We start from the raw sequence: 21,545 nt of genomic DNA, 5'->3' as shown, positions 1-21,545 counted from the left end.
CATGGCCTCTTGGGCACTGGCAGGGGCATCAGCAACCCACTAGAACGAGAACAGGGTTTAGACCGAGAACAAGTCCCACAGGACTGTACAAAATTCCTGACGTCACGAGATAAGGCAGGCCACCAAAAAGACCGACTCACCAAATCTCTGGTACCAAAAATACCTGGATGACCAGCCAAAGCGGAGCAATGAATTTCAGACATCACTCTCTTTCTCCACTTGTCAGGAACATACAATTTTCACATAGGGCAATGCTCAGGTTTATCCTCCTGAAATTCCTCCAGGGCACGTCTCAAATCGGGCAAAATGGCAGAAAGAACTACCCCCTCATCTAGGATGGTAGTAGGCTCGGTCACATTAAGAGAATCGGCAAAGAAACTCCTAGAAAGGGTGTCCGCCTTAACATTCTTAGTGCCCAGAAGAAAAGAGACCACAAAATTAAAATGCGTGAAAAACAAGGCCCATCTAGCCTGTCTAGGATTCAAGCGTTTGGCCGACTCCAGATAAATCAAATTCTTGTGATCGGTGAGGACCACAACTTGATGTCTAGCTCCCTCCAACCAATGTCTCCACTCCTCAAATGCCCATTTCATGGTCAACAATTCCCGATTCCCCACGTCATAGTTGCTCTCAGATGGGGAGAACTTTCGAGAAAAGATGGCACAGGGATTCATCTTAGAAGTCACAGGGTCTTTTTGGGACCAAACAGCTCCTGCACAAATCTCAGAAGCATCTACCTCCACCTAAAATGGAAGTGAGACATCAGGTTGCCGTAAAACTGGAGCTGAAGTAAATCTCTGCTTAAGCTCCTGAAATGCTGAGGCAGCCTCAGGAGACCAATTCAGCACATCAGCACCCTTCTTGGTCAGATCAGTCAGTGGTTTGGCAATACCAGAAAAATTACCTATAAATTTACGATAGAAATTAGCAAATCCCAAAAACTTCTGGAGGGCCTTCAAAGAAGTAGGCTGAACCCAATCATAAATGGCCTGTACCTTGGCCAGGTCCATTTCAATAGTCGATGGAGGCAAGATAAATCCCAAAAATGAAATCCTCTGTACACCAAAGAGGCATTTCGATCCCTTAACAAACAAGGAATTCTCCCTCAAAATCCGGAACACAGGCCAGACGTGTTCCACATGAGAATCCAAATCACTAGAAAACATGAAAATATCATCCAGATAGATGATCAAAAACTTATCCACAAAGTCTCGGAAAATATCATTCATAAATGACTGGAAGACAGAAGAGGCATTAGTGAGCCCAAAAGGCATCACCAGGTACTCAAAATGTCCCTCCGGAGTATTAAACATTCATCCCCGTGCTTGATGCAAATAAGATTATACGCCCCCCTGAGGTCAAGCTTAGTAAACCAGCAGGCACTCTTAACTCTGGAGAATTAATCAGACATCAGAGGTAACGGGTACTGATATTTAACCGTCATCTTGTTAAGGGAACGATAATTAATACACGGTCTTAATGAACCATCTTTCTTGGCCACAAAAAAAACAGCACCTTAAGGTGACGAGGATGGTCTAATATGACCCTTCTCCAACGATTCCTTAATATAGGATCGCATAGCATCATGTTCGGGTACTGATAAGTTGAAAAGCCGACCCTTGGTAAATTTACACCCAGGCATCAACTCAATTGCACAGTCATAACTCCTATGAGGAGGCAAAGACGCAGACTTGCTCTCACTAAATACATCAGAAAAATCGGCTAGATAATCAGGAATATCATGAGACTGAGGAGAGGTGGAGAAAACAGGAGCGTCCCTAAGAACACACTGACAACCCCAACTCACCACAGACCCAGATTTCCAATCCAAAACTGGATTATGAGTTTGCAACCAAGGAAAACCCAGAACAATAGTATCATGCAAATTATGCAGCACCAAAAATTTACAATTTTCTTGGTGGTCTGGGGCAACTCACATTGTCACCTGGGTCCAAAACTGAGGTTTATTCTCCGCCAAAGGAGTAGCATCAATACCCCTCAAAGGAATAGGCGTCTGCAGAGGCGTCATGGAAAAACCACAACGTTTAGCAAAGTCCACATCCATCAGATTCAACGCTGCTCCTGAATCCACAAAAGCCTTCATCGAAAACGTGGATAAGAAGCAGATCAGAGTAATTGCAAAAAGAAACTTAGGTTGTACACTGCCCACAGCAAATGTGTGTGCAAAACGTTTATCTCGTTTAGGGCAGACAGAAATAGTATGAGAGACGTCTCCACAGAAAAAACACAGCTTATTACGCCTTCTAAACTCCTGACGTTGCGCCCTAGACAAAACCCCATCACATTGCATAGGTTCAGACGTTTGTTCAAAAGGTGGCAGCGCCTCCCATGTAGTTTTATGTTCACGTAAACACCGATCAACTTGAATGGCTAATGACATAGAATCATCCAGACCAGAGGGAACAGGAAATCCCACCATAACATCTTTTACGGTCTCTGATAAACCCTTCCGAAAGAGAGCTGCCAATGCACTATCATTCCATGTAGTAAGGACCGCCCACTTTTGGAATTTTTGACAGTATAGCTCTGCAGAATCCTGACCCTGGTTTAATGCCAACAGGGTTCTCTCAGCTTGATCAACAGCATTAGGTTCATCATACAACAACCCCAAGGCTTGAAAAAATGCATCCACATTAGTCAGAATAGGATTTTCAGGTGTCAGAGAAAAAGCCCAATCCTGGGGATCGCCGCGCAGCAAGGAGATGACAATTTTAACCTGCTGCACAGAGCGCCCCGATGAGTTAGGCTTCAAGGCCAGAAATAATTTACAATTATTCTTAAAATTCAGAAATTTAGACCGATCCCCAGAAAACACATCAGGAGTAGGGATCTTAGGTTCAGCAGCATGTGACTGAATGAGGTAGGTGGAAATTCCCTGCACTTCAGCAGCAAGGTGCTCCACACGATCAGACAATTGCTTAATCTCATTAGGAAAACAAAAATCCTCCTATGGCCCCAGAGAAAAAGAGGAAAAAATATTTAAAAAAAAAAAATTCTGACACTTTTCTTTTCTCTTTTTTTTTTAACAACTCTCTCCTACTTTTGAGTACCCTAGAATCTGAGATATGGCTGGTGATTCTGTTATCAATGGGTCACTGAGGAGAAAAAAACAAAACAAGCTAAGTCACAGAAAACCAGAGAGGTTGGTAACTATGCAGATTGCAGATCCCTGATTCTAACCACACAACTATACAACACATAGCTATACAACACATAACTAGCAGCAGCCGTGGAGCATACCTACGATGGTCCTAGACCCTTCGTCACAGCTGGAGGACTAAATAAGCCTGAAGCAAGAAAAGGGAAAAACTAACTGCCCCAGAGCAGACCCCAAAGGAAAGACAGCCCCCACACATGTATTGACGGTGAAACAAGATGAAAGCACAAACACAGGCAGGAAAATAGGCTGAGCAAATGATGGGGCCCAAACTAACTAGAAAGGATAGGAAAGGAAAGATACTGTCTGCAATCTGCAAAAAAAACCTACAAAAATAAAGTCCAACACTTCTGATAGCAAAATTAACCCTGAAGTCACTACACTTCTCCCACTATATCAGCACTCTGAAATATTCTGAGACAGAGCAAAAAGAGGCCAATCTAATAAGGGACAAAAAGCAAATTGGCAAATACAGATAAATAAGAGTGGAAATTTAGTGCAGCCCCATCCGGTGCTGGCTGACCACACAAAAAACTGAATAGACCAAAAAAATCAAGTGTGAACATTAGCAGAAAAACTTAGCTTTAGATGACTGGAACAGAGCTGAAAACCAAGACATGACAAGCCAGAAGGAATCACCAGCACCAGACTAGGGCGTCGGCTGTCTTAAATCCAGTCTGAGATTAATGAGGTCCAATCGTCATCCTCATTATCAGGTGGCAGATCTCTACTAATTAAATCAGCCTCACTACCTCCTGTTACCACCAGAGGGAGCCTGGAAGGAGAACTCACAACTGGTGGACCAGAAAATGAACTCACAACACTGACCCCAATGCAAGTCATTGGGAAATAAAAGTCGGCATTGAGCGGATGACATTAATCCACTCAATGCCGACTTTTATTCCCCATTGACTTGCATTGGGGTCTGGTTTTGGACGAAACTCCGACTTTTTTTGCCCTAGTTGGACCAGTTTCATCCGACTCAAATTTTGTTTCATTCGGGCTTCACGAAACCCGATCCGACCAAAGTCGCTCAACTCTAGTTAAGACCCCTGTAATCGATGCAATTCACTGCTCTTCTTCTGAACGAAGAAGAATCCGCCCCTGCTGGTGACACCGACTTCCTAATAAATCCCCTGGCCAGATTCTCCTTGATGTACTATGACATGGCCTCCATCTCTGGTAGAGACAAGGGATACACACGACCCCGGGGAGGCTCTGCACCAGGCAAGAGATCTATAGGACAGTCGTAGGGACGGTGCGGCGGGAGAGTCTCTGCCGCTCTCTTGGAGAACACATCTGCGTACTGCTGATAGTGTTTAGGGAGTGAAGAGAGATCTGCTGGAGCCGCAGTGGAGGCCACCTGAACATACTCGCTCAGACATCTACCCTCACAGGACTTACTCCAACTAAGAATTCTCCCTGAGGACCATTCAATATGGGAAGAGTGGCAACGCAACCAGGGAACTCCCAAGAGAACCTGGTCGATACCCTCTGGCACTATAAGGAGAGACACTGTCTAGTGCTGAGACGGAGACAGTGAGAGTCTCAGTGGAGCAGTCTGATGGGTAATCTGCGAGGGTAATGTCGAGCCGTTCACCACTCTGATGGTGACCGGCTGAGGTAGCCTAACTAAGGGGATCACGTGCTGAAGAGCGAAAGCTGAGGACATAAAATTACCCTCCGCTCCAGAATCTACGCAAACCTCCACTGCCAGAGTGGAGGAGCTGAACTGTAGCACCCACTTGAAGGTTAACTTGGAGGAAAATGGTGTGGTGTCTCGTAACCCTCCTGCTGTTGCCACTAGACATGGGCGTTTCTCCGAGCGTTCAGGACACCTATTGGCAAAGTGACCAGACTGTCGGCAGTGAGCGTGAGCTATGGGGGTTCGAACAGGGTAGAACTTAGAGCCTGTGTGAGGTACCTCCATAACCACCAACGACTCGGACGCTCGATCGGGGGGCTCCAGAGGTTTAGAGAAAGTTGGAGCCAACTTAAACCTCTGTCTGGACTGGGAGCGCTCCAACCCTTGCGCTAAGAAGCGAAGATTAATACGGGTGGAGATGGTAGTAAGCTCTTCCAGAGTGCCAGGAACCTCCCAATTGGCAAGAGCGTCCTTAACGTGGTCAGCCAAACCCCTCCAAAAGATTTTTATTAGGGTCTTATCTGACCATTCCAACTCGGAAGCCAGTGTCCAAAAACGAATGGAATACTGGTTGACCGGGGACGAACCCTGTGTCAGAGCCAACAGCTGGAGCGCGGTATCGTGTGCGACCCATGGTCCCAGAAAGACCTGCTTCAGAGAATCTAGGAACTGAGGCTCCCTGAACCGCGGGCTCACCTCGATCCCACAGTGGGGTGGCCCACTCCAGAGCCCTGCCAGCCAGAAGGGAAATGATGAATCTGACATTAGCCCACTCAGAGGGGAATTGCGCGGCCAGCAGCTCTAACTGAATAGCACACTGGCTCATGAATCCCTTACAGGAGGCACTATCACCCGAGAACTTCTCGGGCAGCGGGAGGTGGGTTAACATCGGTGCAGGGATGGAAGTGGGAACACGGGAGACAGCCACCGCGGCTGCCAGAGCAGCGGCTGCAGTAACATTCGCAGCTGAGGTTGAACGCTCGAGAACCGCCAACCTTCCCCCCAGCTGCCGAATGTGCTGCAGTAGTTGCTGTTTATCCGCCATTACAAGCCAGACCCTGACGCTAGTATAATGTTAGGGCTGGCGGAACGCACCAAATTATAAAATAATAGTAGGTGTGTTCGCAGCCCGGGGTCCACCGCGCAGAGCTGGTACACTGCTGATAGGTAATGGCAGGAGTATAAAGCGGTGTGGAAGGGTCACACGTGGGTTAACGTCACCCAGTGTGAACAGGAGCAAACTCTGTTAACTCACAGAGCCGCACTACCGCTGAACATAAATGCCAGAGCCTGTTTAGCTCACATAACCCGGCCAAAGAGCGCACAGAAAGCAGTCACAGAACTCTGCCCCAAGGACACGGGGTCAGAGTCCCTCTAGACATTCTGAGCGCGCAGTGTCACAACTGCAAACGCCGCTATAGACGCTGATTACGGAGTGTAGAGCACATGCACTGAGGCGTGCCGAGCCACTGGTTGGGACTGATGCCTGTCTCAGACTCTTTCCTACCTTCACCTAAGCCTGGGCGCTTAACAGGCTAGGCTACACAACACATGCGTACCAAGGGTAGGGGTTTTTTAATGAGTCATTCACCAGAGACATTCATACATGCTTTCAACACTCACTCCTCATAGTCTGATAACGCAGTCTATACTAGCGCATGGCCGAGAAGCCATGCGAACCTTTTATAGCCGCGTGCTTCCGGGACCTTCCAGGCCTTTCGGATGGACCAATCCGAGCTGGAGAAGGACCTGAGCACGTGACCTTTGGTCTCCAATGGGAGATCACTCCACAGGCATGCTCAGTGGACCTCAAGGAGGACTTAGCCCCTGGAGAGACTTGCTGCTGGCCAGCCTACGTTGCTATATGTGGACCAGAGGTGGCAGCAGCCAGCAAGCCCACAGTGCTGGTCTGAGCAGAATGCTGGGAATGATGAGTTTGCTGAGCAGGCTCCTCTGTGGCCAAAGGAGAATGGGAGACCACCAAGTGCAAGCCTCTGGATTCCTACTGTGCAGTGGCAGTACATCATGATTAGGAGGAGCTGCTCTGAGGAAGGCACTTTTAGGGGACAGGCATAAGAATTAAGAGACCATTTCAGACTATGCGGATACACTGATTAGGTCTTAAAATCAGTATATAGAAATGCCATGAGTAGGCAGAGAAGTTCTCTTTTACAGCCCCGAGAAATCAAGATCAGAAACGAAGTCTCAAAGGTTATTGGGACATTTGACAATCAATCATACCAAGTCTTTAGGATCCTTCAAAAACACTGGCGAATCCTACAGGTAGACAATACACTTGAAGGCATAATTCCTAGAAGGCTGGATAGAAAGATCTGCAGTACTTTCAGGTGTGACAATTGTTCCTTCTGCAAAATGATTGCCCCTTTTAAAATCTTTCAAAGTGCATCAGCTGTCAAATGGTTCCTTATAAGGGACTTTTCCAACTTCAAAACAACAGGGGTGATCTATATGGTAACTTGTTTGTGCTCTAAAAATGATATAGGAAAAACAAGAAGGGAACTAAGGAGAAGGATAAGTGAGCATTTGGGTGATGTGAGGAATGAGAGGGACACCCCCGTAGCTCGACATGTTTGGGATTGCCATCAGGGAAACAGGGAAGTCCTGACTTTCTGTGTATTTGAGATCATAAGATAGAATGGAAGACAAGGTGACTGGAACAGGTTATTATTACAAAAGGAATCTCAGTGGATATATAGAATGGAGTCAGTGGCCCCTAGGTGGTTAAATGAACAACTAACCTATGGTTGTTTCATCTGAGACCTTATTCTTTTCATTAAGTACCATTTTTGATGCAATCTACCCTTTAAAAATATAGGAACTTTCCTTGCCTACACACACCTAAAAACTCACTACCTATGAAATTTACACCTACAACTAGGATGTCACTGCTGTCTCATGTCATGTATCCACTGACACTGAATACTCCATTTGCCTCCTGATGAACTTGCATTATGGAAGGGAAGTGCGTTGAGGCATTTTCTTCTTTGAATCCCAGATAAGCTATTTTTGATTATATGGTGGTATTTTGGGCATAGTGCAATAAGTGCCTGTTCTCTGGAGAACCTCCTGATGGGAAATCTATATTTATACATAAAGCTGAGTGTATGTGTGTGTGTGTGTGTGTATGTGTGTATCAACAATGATGTCATAATGGTTGCCATGGCAACGATGATGTCATAATAGGTTGCAATGGTGATGGTTATTTCATAATGGTTGTCATGGTGATGATGATGTCATAATAGGTTGCCATGGTGATGATGATGTCAGAATGGTTGCCATGGCGATGATGATGTCATAATAGGTATATCGGCACTGGATTATGGGATGGAGGATATGTATGATGGGTATATGGGCACGGGACTATGGGATGGCGGATATGTATGATGGGTATACGGGCACGGGACTATGGGATGGCGGATATGTATGATGGGTATATGGGCATGGGACTATGGGATGGAGGATATGTATGATGGGTATATGGGCACTGGACTGTGGGATGGAGGATAATCATTATAATTTGTTATAACTAACCACAGTTAGTTACTATGCCCAGGAAACGCCAGGCTCTTCAGCTAGTAATATATATATATAAAAACAAGTGTGTGTGTATGTGTGTGTATCAGCGATGATGTCATAATGGTTGCCATGGCGAAGATGATGTCATTGTAGGTTGCCATCGTGACGGTGGTGACTATGATGTCATAATAGGTTGCCATAGTGGTGATGATGTCATAAAGGTTGCCATGGCAAAGATTATGTCATAACGGTTGCCATGGCGATGATGATATCATAATAGGTTGCAATGGTGACGGTTATGTCATAATGGTTGCCATGCTGACAATGATGTCAAAATGGTTGCCATGGCGAAGATGATGTTTTATATGTATACTAGCTGAAGAGCCCGGTGCTGTCCGGGCATAGTAACTAACTGTGGTTAGTTATAGCAAATTATAATTATCCTCCATCCCATAGTCCCGTGCCCATATACCCATCATACATATCCACGATCCTATAGGCCCGTGCCCATATACCCATCATACATATCCTCCATCCCATAGTCGAGTGCCCATATACGCATCACACATCCTCCATCCCATAGTCCCATGCCCATATACCCATCACACATCCTCCATCCCATAGTCCCATGCCCATATACCCATCATATATATTCGCCATCCCATAGTCGAGTGCCCATGTACCCATCACACATCCTTCATCTCATAGTCCCATGCCCATATACCCATCATACATATCCTCCATCCCATAGTCCAGTGCCCATATACCCATCATACATATCCGCCATCCCATAGTCCCGTGCCCATATACCCGTCATACGTATCCTCCATCCCATAGTCCAGTGCCCATATACCCATCATACATATCCTCAATCCCATAGTCCCGTGCCCATATACCCATCACACATGCGTAATACGGATGAATGACCCCTAAATAGTGCTCCGTAGGTCATCCGTAAGCCAGGTGCGGTCGCGTATTTTGCGCATGTCTGCATCCGTATGTAATCCGTATGGTATCCGTAAGCAATCCGTATGGCGAGATTTTCTCGCAGCCTTGCAAAATGGACATTTAACGGTTTTGAGGCCTGCTAACTATTTAAATCATTAGCCTGCACCCTATTTCTACACTCAGAAACAGGTGGCTGCCTCCATACTGTCCATTTGTGAGCTTGCTTTCTTTGTGCAACATGGCAGAGGGTCTGAGATTCAATACAACTGAGCAGGTTCTCTTGAACTGGCTTTTGTCACGGCGCTTTGGGCAACCATACCCAGTGATAGTGGATCCGCGGAGGAGGAGACGCATGTGGGTCCATCCACTTTTGAGGCAACGACTCACAAGAGGTCACTTTCACCGCCTCTATTCTTCTCTGCGGGAGCATCCTGAGAAATTTTACCGGTACTGTCGCATGAGCATTTCCACATTTGATCGACTCTTGGAGACAGTGCACCCTGGGATAACCTTTCAGGACACAAGGATGGGCAAAGCGATTTCTGCAGAGGAGCGACTTCTGCTCACAATACGGTATGTACTACACAACCACATTCTCTATGTTCATAATGTGTGTGCTAAAGTATGTTTTTTTGCCTTCTTGGACAAAGTTTTATGCCCTCATCTTACTCCAAATATGTTTCAACTTACACACCAGAATGTTAGCTCTAATATGTACTGCATATCACTTAGTCATTGTGGAACCAAATATGTGTGTGTTATTCTATCTCAATTCCTCCCAAGTTTGGTCGGCATGTAACTGATGTTTTTGGACTTTAGGCATTCTAAACTTATCAATTTATGTTGTTCTACAGCTTCCTGTCCACTGGCCTGTCTTATGCCGCCCTCCACCATGAGTTTCTCATTGGAAGATCAACCATTTCAGGCATAGTGAGGTCTACATGTACAGAAATCTGGACAAGACTCCATCAAGTGGTCATGCCCGAGCCCAGGATGGAAGACTGGTTGAGGATATCAAGGGACTTTGAGGAGGACTGTCAGTTTCAAAATTGTATTGGGGCCCTGGATGGCAAACATATCCGGGTGCGTAAGCCGCCGAACTCTGGCTCCCAATTCTTCAATTATAAACAATACTTTTCTGTTGTATTGTTGTCTCTGGTAGACCCTCAATACAAGTTTATAATTGGTGACATTGGGGCCTATGGAAGGACGGGAGACTCTAGAGTCTTCAAAGCTTCCATAATGGCTCGGTGGCTACGCACCAACCAGTTGGATCTACCACCACCACGCCAGCTACCAGGCTCCCCTGAAGAATCAGTCCCTTATGTCCTTGTGGCAGATGAGGCCTTTCTGTTATCGCGCAATGTCATGAGGCCATATCCCCGGCGCAACCTTGACCACAGGCGCAGAATTTGTAACTTGCGCCTATCATGTGCTAGGCGACTGGTGGAGTGTTCCTTTGGGATTCTTTGTGCCAAATGGCGGGTACTACAGTCTGCCATTCAGTTGAGTGAACAAAATGTGAATGAAGTTGTGAAAGCCTGTGTTGTTCTGCCTAATTTTACCAGGATACATGATTGTTCCTCCTCTGATGGTGTTGTGCATAGGCCGGACAATGTGCGCAGGGTGAGACCACCTATGAACCCTCAACGTAGACCGCTCTCTGGCCTCAAAGTGCGTGATATTTTCACTAATTACTTTATCTCACCTGAGGGGGCAACTTCTTGGCAAGAGCATGCTGTGTCTATGTTATAATTTGTTTCTTTAAGTGTGTCTAAATATATATTACTCAAACCCTTATGATTCTATGACTGTTTCATTGCATTGGTTAGTGTATGTCAGTATGTTGTGAGGGATTGTGAAAAATCACACGGAGACGTTAACTATAGTAGACAAATTTTTAGTTTTGCCTTTTTTTTTGTTTGCTTAAAGGCAAACATAATATTGCCATAAGAACATTTTGGCAATGGGCCAAATGACCCTTTGTGCCTTCTTTAACTTTTTTGAAAAGTAACATTACATAACATAACCCAAAAAAATATTAGGCAATAACAACATTGCTGCATGAGAATATTAAACTAGATTAAAATTGAGCTCCATCGCCAAAATAAATGCTAAAAGATAACACTCACATTTCTTCATAATGTTTTCCAATCATAGATTGATTCCACCATGACAGGCAAGGCTACCTCACGGCTTTCAGACAGATATTACCTGTCTGTCGAACAGAGAATATTTAACCATGCTATACTGGAAAGGATGACAAAACAAAACTCACTTGTTAAGACATAGAGAGAGCGTGATATTCTGAAGGCTGGTCGCCTTAATTTGTTTTACTAGAGATTGCTAGCAAAAAAGGTGACTACTTCACTAAGGCCAGCACGCCTTTCCTAGGCATTAGCAAGTGAGTAGTGTATTTTCATCCTTTCATTTTACAGTATAGCGCGTTGAAATATTCTCTTTTGTACACACATGTAATATCTGTCTGAAAGGCGTGAGGTAGCCTTGCCTGTCATGATGGATTCTTTCATATGATTGGAAAACATTGTGAAAAAATTAGAATGATAAATTATGTAAAAAAGTTTGGTGATGGAGGACACCTGTTTCTTCCTTTCTATTTGGAGCACCAGTTAAACCGCACTGGATATCTCCAGCCATCAGACTCATAAATCCTCATAGGTTGGGGAAGGGGAACGTGGAAGAGCAGCCTGTGGGTGCTGCTGGACACTGTGGCCAACATCGCCCTGTGTGGGGCCATATTGTTGCCCATGATGCTGGAATTGTCCTGCCTCCTGGGACTGTTGGGGATACTGGCCAGAGTAATGATGATGGTGAGGGGCATCTTGTTGGCTGTGGTAGGCACGTGACTCATACCCACCAAGATAGCCAGATCGTCCCCAACCAGGTTGGGACCAGCCTCCAACACTGGGTGGGTACAAGTGGCCATATTGGTGGGGTTGGCTAGAGGCTGACATTTGGGGCTGTGGAATAGAAGGTTGGGTAGTGGGAGGAAGGGGTTGAGGTGTTGGCCCACGTATTAGGGGCTGTTCGGACCCTGCTTGAGCAAGCATCTGTGTGGATGGTCTCATGCGCATTAGATTTCGGGGGGAGAGCTGCCACTTCTCCAGAAATTCGAAAACCTCATATGGGGTATTGGGGGGGTGCTTGCATCAAGCAGGATCTGAATACATCCACTAATATGGAGCCTGACCTCACGGGTAAGGGCACGGAGATAAAGGGTGAGGCTACGTGTGTAGGCCTCCTCCCCATCATCTGTAGTTACTCTAGATAAATAATTGAGCACCCCTGTGTCCACATTGGTCCTGCTCTCTTGAATAGTGAGCTGGCGCATTCTTCGTGTTCGGCGTGATGTAAGAGCAGTCTGTGGGGAGGCCCTCATCTGGCCAGTTGGGCTGCTTCTCAAGTTGCCCGGCTCTTCCAGGATGGGTGATGGGGCAGCAGCAGACCGTCCTGGTGGTGTTGTGTGTTGGGCAGCCATTGGGTTGTCCTGTGATGCCTCATCTTCTGCCATCCTTCTTGTAGGGGGAGAAGATGGGCCAGCCACCTCATCCCCTACAGGATCTATTATGGGCTCTGCCTCTGAGGCCGTTCCTCGATCCGTAAGGTTGGATTGAGTTCTGTTATGAAATAGAACAGAGGCAAAAATACATCAATATTTTTGACCCTGTAAAGTATTTGTGTAATGTGGTGTGAGGTATCTACTTACGGTCTCAGATCCAGAACTGGGGCGAGGAAGGACAGCCGGTCATAATAGATGTACTTCCTTTTTACATATCCAGCATCCCCACTCCTGGACCGCTGCTGGCGTTCCCGGCGGTACTGGTCCCGGATGCTTCGCCAGCGTTTCATCACATCTTCCACTGCAATGTGACAGGAAATATTGTCAAATTCACATATTTGAGAGGTCACATTTTCTACCAGTAGTCTAGGCATGGGGCCTTCTGGGGTGTGCTTTCTACCCATGGTGGCATATGTAATTGGGCAGATACACAGGGTCTCTTTAGCTACACTTAATAATTGTTTTGTCTAGGAGGATGAGGAGCTTGTGGCCTAACCCCAAATTATGGCTGTGTGAAGCCACGTGTTACATCCAAATGTAACGGCCTCATGAGGCTAAAAGTACATGCACAGGAAGGGGGGTGCTGATTCTATATTCCTTTTTTGTTGCGCGCTAAGGTTACTGATGTTTTGTGTTATACTTACGAATTTTATGCTGCTCCTCACGTGGTCGGTCACAAAAGTCATGGTACATCTGGCGACAGATGCGCCTCCATGACGCCTCCTTTCTTGCCCGGTTTGCATAATTTGCATCGCGTTGGTCCCAGATTTCGGGACGCTCCTGCACCAGGACAATGAGCATCTCAACATTTATGTACGTGGACGCCATGCTGCTGCTGTACTCTGTGGAGGCGTACTTCCTGGATGTCTGGAGCGCTTTTTGAGCTCATTTGCATGTCTACGCTTCCTGATGATGGATTGGCCCATTTCCTGTCACCAGCCAAAAGACCTGCGTATTGATCGCAGGTCACACGTCTGGTCCGTGTGTAATCCGTATTTTTTGCGTGCCCATAGACTTGCATTGGCGTACTACGGGTGTAGTACGCTGACAATCGCAGCATGCTGCGATTGGCACAGAGCGTAGGATACGGATGAGAAATATACGCCTGGTGCGAGTGACCCCATAGAGAATCATTTGTCCGTGTCTAATGCGTGCTTTTAGCGCCTCTCACTCGGCCGTAATCCTCGTCAGTGTGACCCCGGCCTTATGTGGCACAAAATAGTTACTAAATAACATTTCCCACATGTCTACTTTACATCAGCACAATTTTGGAAACAAAATATTTTTTTGTTAGGAAGTTATAAGGGTTAAAAGTTGACCAGTGATTTCTCATTTTTACAACAAAATTTACAAAACCATTTTTTTTAGGGACCACCTCACATTTGAAGTCACTTTGAGGGGTCTATATGGCAGAAAATACCCAAAAGTGACACCATTCTAAAAACTGCACCCCTCAAGCTACTCAAAACTACATTCAAGAAGATTACGAACCCTTCAGGTGTTTCACAGGAACTAAAGCAACGTGGAAAGAAAAAAAATGGACATTTTAATTTTTCCAACAAAAATTTTCTTTTAGCATCAATTTTTTCATTTTCACATGGGCAACAGGATAAAATGGATCCTAAAATTTGTTGGGCAATTTCTCCTGAGTACACCGATACCTCATATGTGGTCATAAACCACTGTTTTGGCGCACGGCAGGGCTCAGAGGGGAAGGAGCGCCATTTGACTTTTTGAATGGAAAATAAAGTGTATGCTGGAATATTTAGCGGTTGCCATGTCGCGTTTGGAAAACCTCTGTGTACCTAAACATTGGAGCTCCCCCACAAGTGACCCCATTTTGGATACTAGACCCCTCAAGGAACTTATCTAGATGCATAATGATCACTTTGAACCCCCAGGTGCTTCACAAATTGATCTGTAAAAAAAAAAAGTACTTTTTTTTCACAAAGATTTTCTTTTAGCCTCAGTTTTTTCATTTTCACATGGGCAACGGGATAAAATGGATCCTAAAATTTGTTGAGCAATTTCTCCTGAGTACACCGATACCTCATATGTGGTCATAAACCACTGTTTGAGCGTACGGCAGGGTCCGGAAGGGAAGGAGCACCATTTGACTTTTTGAATGGAAAATTAGCTCCAATCGTTATCGGACACCATGTCACGTTTGGAGAGCCCCTGTGCACCTAAACATTGGAGCTCCCCCACAAGTGACCCCATTTTGGAAACTAGACCCTTTATGGAACTTATCTAGATGTGTAGTGATCACTTTGACCCCCCAAGTGGTTCACAAAAGTCTATAACACAGAGCAGTGAAAATAAAAAATATTTTTTTTTCCTCAAAAATAATTTTTTAGCACGCTATTTTTAATTTTCACAAGACTAAAAGGAGAAATTGGACCACAAAAGTTGTTGTCCAGTTTGTCCTGAGTACGCTGGTACCCCATATGTGGGGGGGAACCACTGTTTGGGCTCACAGCAGGGCTCAGAAGGGAAGGAGCGCCATTTGACTTTTTGAAATGCAAACTACTTCTAATCGTTAGCGGACACCATGTCGTGTTTGGAGAGCCCCTGTGTACCTAAACACTGGAGCTCCCCCACAAATGACCCCATTTTGGAAACTAGACCCCCTAAGGAACTTATCTAGATGCATAGTGAGCACTTTGAACCCCCAAGTGCTTCACAAAAGTTTATAATGCAGAGCCGTGAAAATAAAAAATATTTTTTTTCCTCAAAAAATTATTTTTTAGTGCGTAATTTTTTATTTTCACAAGGGTACCAGGATAAATTGAACAAAAAAGTTGTTGTCCAGTTTGTCCTGAGTATGCTGGTACCCCACATGTGGGGGGGAACCACTGTTTGGGTACATGTCGGGGCTTGGAAGGGAAGTAGTGACATTATGAAATGCTGACTTTGATGGAATGGTCTGCGGGCATCATGTTACATTTGCAGAGCCCCTGATGTACCTAAACTGTGGAGCCCCCCCACAAGTGACACCATTTTGGAAACTAGACCCCCCCAAGGAACTTATCTAGATGTGTGGTGCGCACCTTGAACCCCCAAGTGTTTCACAGAAGTTTATAACGCAGAGCCGTGAAAATAAAAAATATTTTTTTTTCCTCAAAACAATGATTTTTGGCCAGCAATTTTTTTTTCACAAGGGTACTAGGAGAAATTGGACCCCAAAAGTTGTTGTCCAGGTTGTCCTGAGTACGCTGGTACCCCATATACAGTTGTGGCCAAAAGTATTGACACCCCTGCAATTCTGTCAGATAATGCTCAGTTTCTTCCTGAAAATGATTGCAAGCACAAATTCTTTGGTATTATTATCTTCATTTAATATGTCTTAAATGAAAAAATACAAAAGAGAATGAAGCAAAAAGCAAAACATTGATCATTTCACACAAAACTACAAAAATGGGCCAGACAAAAGTATTGGCACCCTCAGCCTAATACTTGGTTGCACAACCTTTAGCCAAAATAACTGCGACCAACCGCTTCCGGTAACCATCAATGAGTTTCTTACAATGCTCTGCTAGAATTTTAGACCATTCTTCTTTGGCAAACTGCTCCAGGTCCCTGATATTTGAAGGGTGCCTTCTCCAAACTGCCATTTTTAGATCTCTCCACAAGTGTTCTATGGGATTCAGGTCTGGACTCATTGCTGGCCACCTTAGAAGTCTCCAGTGTTTTCTCTCAAACCATTTTCTAGTGCTTTTTGAAGTGTGTTTTGGGTCATTGTCCTGCTGGAAGACCCATGACCTCTGAGGGAGACCCAGCTTTCTCACACTGGGCCCTACATTATGCTGCAAAATTTGTTGGTAGTCACTGGTCAGATTGGTACCAGTTTTCATGACACCTATGTGGCGTCATTGGTGAAGGGGTTAATGTGCATCTTATTTTTTCAACCCATTTTTGGTGACTCTGTTGACTATTTTCAACAAAACTTTGGATGATTCTGTGATTGCAACCTAGTATTTTAGCAATTTCAATGGTGCTGCATCAATCTGTAAGGCTTTTAACAATTTTTGACTTTTCATAGTCAGTTAAATCTCTCTTTTGCCCATTTTTTCCTGAGGAAAAGAAGTTGTCTACTAATTTTCCACACCTTGAAAAAAGGTATTGTTATCCTTAGGCCACATCGTCCCTCATGACACATCACCTGATATGATTCAAACCAATAAGCATTCAAGTTTATGCAGCTTGGAGTTGGAAAACATACCTAAAAATTATGACATGGTCAAAATACTCATTTGTGCAAAAAATGTGCACACAGTGTATATAGGTATGCAATTTCATAAGTGCAAACCAGTCATTTGTTCCAAAGAGTAGCAGATTTTGAAACTCTAAGGGTGTGTGCACACGCTGCGGATTCTGCTGCGGATCCGCAGCAGATTTGGCCCTGTGGATCCGCAGCAGTTTCTGCTGCATTGTACAGTACCTTTATAGCCTATGAAAAATGAAAACCGCAGTGCAGACGCTGAGGAATTTTCCGCGCGGATTTGCTGCGGTTTCCAAACCGCAGAAAGAATTGACATGTCAATTCTTTCTGCGCATTCCACTGCGGTTTGCCATCTGCTCCATTGTAGAGTTGGAAAACCGCAGGGCAAATCCGCAGGCTAATCCGAAGATAAACCGCAGGTCTTCTGTCCTGTGGATTTTACAAAATCCGCGCGGACAAATCCGCAGAGCATTCCGCAGCGTGTGCACACACCCTTAAAGTAGCACTTCAGTTATTTTTTTATTCATCCTGTCCCTATAAATATAGTTCAATCATAATTAACATTTGTAGTTGTTCATTTCTATCTTAAAATTGGATTCATTCCTCTCAGTTAGTTCATGTGATCTCATAGTAACCATTTAGGTAATTACATGACTTGGAGATGGTCACCCACGTCAGAGAACACAGTCACCAGAAATTCTTCTATGATGAAATTGCATGGACTGTACCACTGAAATTCTGAAGAAGAGAAGACAGAAACTCCAATCATAGTTATTGATTATGACTAGACATCTTATTTCACAATGTTTTTATTAAGTAGATTATAGTTGAACCTTCCTGTATATATGTAATCTAATATTTTATTTACAAGACTATAAAGAGAATGATAAACAACAAAGAGCAGCTGACAGCACAACGGAGGGGTGGATGCCAGATCAAAGGTTCATGGACCCAAATGAACAAGGAAGAGGAACATAAGGAATATATATGTATCTGATGGATGTATTTATATGTATTTTATGTATGGATTTTCTGTGATAGGTGTTACCTAAATGGTGATTGGCTGTGCCACACTATAAAAGGCCACCATTTGTGCTGTTATGTTATACTTGAAAAAGGCCACAATATGGCCGAAACATTGTATTTTGTACTGGCAGAATACATTTTTGATACAATTTTTCACCCAGACCGGATGCTGTTCCTCTTCCTTATTTATAAAGAGAATGATAGTCTCAAAGTCCCCAAAGTAGGCAGAGGTGTAAAGGCACTAGTTGTACCTACCCATGTGACTATGATGCATCATGGGATTGATGGCACAATATGGTGAAATGAAATTTAGGATGGAATCCGAGACTCAAGATCACATGGATGCAATTACACCATGGGTAAAAGAAGTGCAGAGTGTGATAAATGAGGACAAATGAGTTTAAGAATTGAGGTAAAAACATTATGTGTCACGCTATAACATAGCTCCTGGTACAGACATTCAAGCAGATTACAAGGGCCATATCAAAGGTTCTGTAAACTCTTTGAAAATCATTTAAAGATAGCCACAATGTTCACATTTTTTAATCTTGATCTGACAACAAAGTTATGATGCAAATTCAAAGTAACTGAAATTTTCAAAAAGCACAAAAGATTGGGTGTTTATGTATTAGTAGAAATTTGTAAATTAATTTTGGGTGAAAATCAATCTAGAGTGTTGCAATCGAACTGTTCCGATGAGGCAATATTTTCCTATCAGCTATATTTCACTCATTGCCAGGTATTATCTTCCTTAACTACAAATAGAATTTTCCAAACAGATGATAGCTTTAAGAATTGGAATACAGATTTTGGCAATTGTGGCCAATGGAGGCAAGTGTCCCAGCATTACTTCAAAAGTCATAAATGTTTAAGTGATGATCCAAACATTACACAACAATATCACCATGTGAAATCACTTGTGCAGTTAGCAACTGGATCTCATCACACAAAAATAAAACATTTGTTATTTCCATTGTGATAAAGAAATATAGTGTTGGTGGTTAACATATATTACAGTGCTGGAAAGCTCTCTTCAGCTAAGTATTTCTAGAAATCAGAAAAATTACATTTTCTCAATATAATCTTGACATTATAACAAAAACTAATACAGAACAGTATAAAAATGTACTATGTATTTACAAAGGTTAAGTTGCTTACATTTATTTTATAATACTCAATACTAACATTACTACATTAGTATTAATAAGTTGTACTATTCGATGATACAAATAAGTGCTTGCACTGCTACAAGTGTTCAACACCACAGTATGGTAGGAATGTCTGCCACCTCTAAAATATAATACGAAAAACTGACTATAAATATATACAGTACTTCATGTTTAAGGTTTATGATTATAAAATGAAAACTAACAATAGGACACACAGAACATGTCAGTAAGCAATCTAAATGCAATGGCAGGTATGCGAGGGTTAAATTCTACTCTGCAGGCTTTGATTAGTACATCTGGCTAGCTGTGCATATAGCCAGGCTATGTGTTCATTTATGTCAGGCTGCTGTGGAGACTGAGCAGCCTGGATGTGTCTTGAAGTTGAAGAAAAAAAATAAGCTAGAATGTCTTTGAGAAGAGGCTGCACAGGCCGTGTGTATCAAACTGTTGGTATCAATGATTGGCAAATTTCAGCATTGACACATAGGTTAGTTACTGATGACATTTATGTTTTCTTTGAAACACTAACTTACTTTTATATTTAACAGTAAGCAAGTTGAAGATGAAATGATCTCTAAAAGGGATCTCTAAAAGATGACAGCTTTTCTTGTTTTAGGAAATACATTGTCATTTTTTACATTTTAAAAATTACAAAAAGGAAAATGGGCTTACCTAAAAGTTTGAGCATCCTTGGAGATTTGTGTGCTCAGATAACTTTGATCAAGGTTTCATATGTTAATTAGCCTGTTACGGTTATGTCTTGTTCACTATCATCATTAGGGAGAGCCAGATGATATAAATTTCCCAGCTTTATAAAAAACTATCCTCCTCTAATGTTGGACCAAAAACAGCAACCATGGGATGTTCCAAGCAGCTGCCTAGAATTCTGAAAATGGACACAGGAGCAGTGGAGGTCAAGATAAGGTCTGGAAGACAAAGCAAAATTTCAGTGAGAGCTGCTTGTAGGGTTGCTAGAGATTAGAGGCAAATCTGAACTCCCGCTTGACTGCAAAAGACCTTCAGAAAGATTTAGCAGACTCTGGAGTTGTGGTGCATGGAAGAGTCATCAGAAGAAATCCTCTTTTGCTGCATCCTCACCATAAAATTCAGTGTCAAAAGTATGCAAAAGAACATCTAAACAAGACTGATGCATTTTGAAAACAAGTCCTGTGGATCAATGAGGTTAAAAATATAAATCTTTGGCCACAATGATCAAATGTATGTGTGGAGAAAAAAGGGCACAAAATTTCAGGAAAAAACATTGCAACAACCATTAAGCATGGAGGTGAATCAATCATGCATTTGGATTGTGCTGCAGCTAATGGGACGGGGAACATTTCATGGTTAGAGGGATGAATGGATTAAATGAAATTTCAACAAATTTTTGATGCAAACATAACAATAATAAAACGGAAGTTGAAAGGAAGATGGCTTCTGCAAATGGATAATGATCCTAAACACACGTCAAAATCCACAACAGAGTACCCCAAGATGCACAAGCTGAAGGTTTTACAGTGGCTCTGACAGTCCCCTAATCTGAACATCATTGAAAATCTATGGCTAAATCTAAAAATAGCCATGCATGCAAGGCGACCCAGGAATCTCACAGAACTGGAAGCATTTTCAAAGGAAGAATAGATGAAAATACCTCAAGCAAAAATTAAAAGACTCTTGGCTGACTAAAAAAAGCATTTACAAGCTGCAATACTTGCAAAGGGTTACTAGGTACTAACCATGCATCTGCACATTTTCCTTTTTGTAATTTTTAAATGTAAAAAATGACTATATATATTTTTTTTCCTAAAATACTAAAATACAAAGTAAGTGCATGTTTAACTTTAGGCCTTGTAGAGATAATTTCATTTTCAACTTGCTTAGCTGTTCAAAATAACAGTAATTTTGACAAGTGGTTCCCAGACTTTTATATGTCACTGTATATATTATATTATGCCTTGTAACAGTATTCCTTCCCCTGTAAACTTTCCATATTTCTTCATGTTATAACCACAAACTTTAATATGTTTTTATTGGGATTTTATATGATATCCCAACACAAAGTAGTAAGTATTTGTCAAGCATATTGAGCATATTTTTTTTCTCAGTTTATAGTTTTACTGCTAATAAGCATAATTACAAGGCATCTTCAGTAGCATATGTTTAAAGCCACCATACAAATGACATAATGGCAATCTCAGCTGATAGTCTTCAGTATATAAAGCCTCCTAACTCTCCCCCAAGGA

This window comes from Dendrobates tinctorius, unplaced genomic scaffold, assembly GCF_039654945.1.
Source record: "Dendrobates tinctorius isolate UK_male_01 unplaced genomic scaffold, ASM3965494v1 ptg000015l, whole genome shotgun sequence".
Classification (NCBI taxonomy): Eukaryota; Metazoa; Chordata; class Amphibia; order Anura; family Dendrobatidae; genus Dendrobates; species Dendrobates tinctorius.
This window is presented reverse-complemented; position numbering follows the sequence as displayed.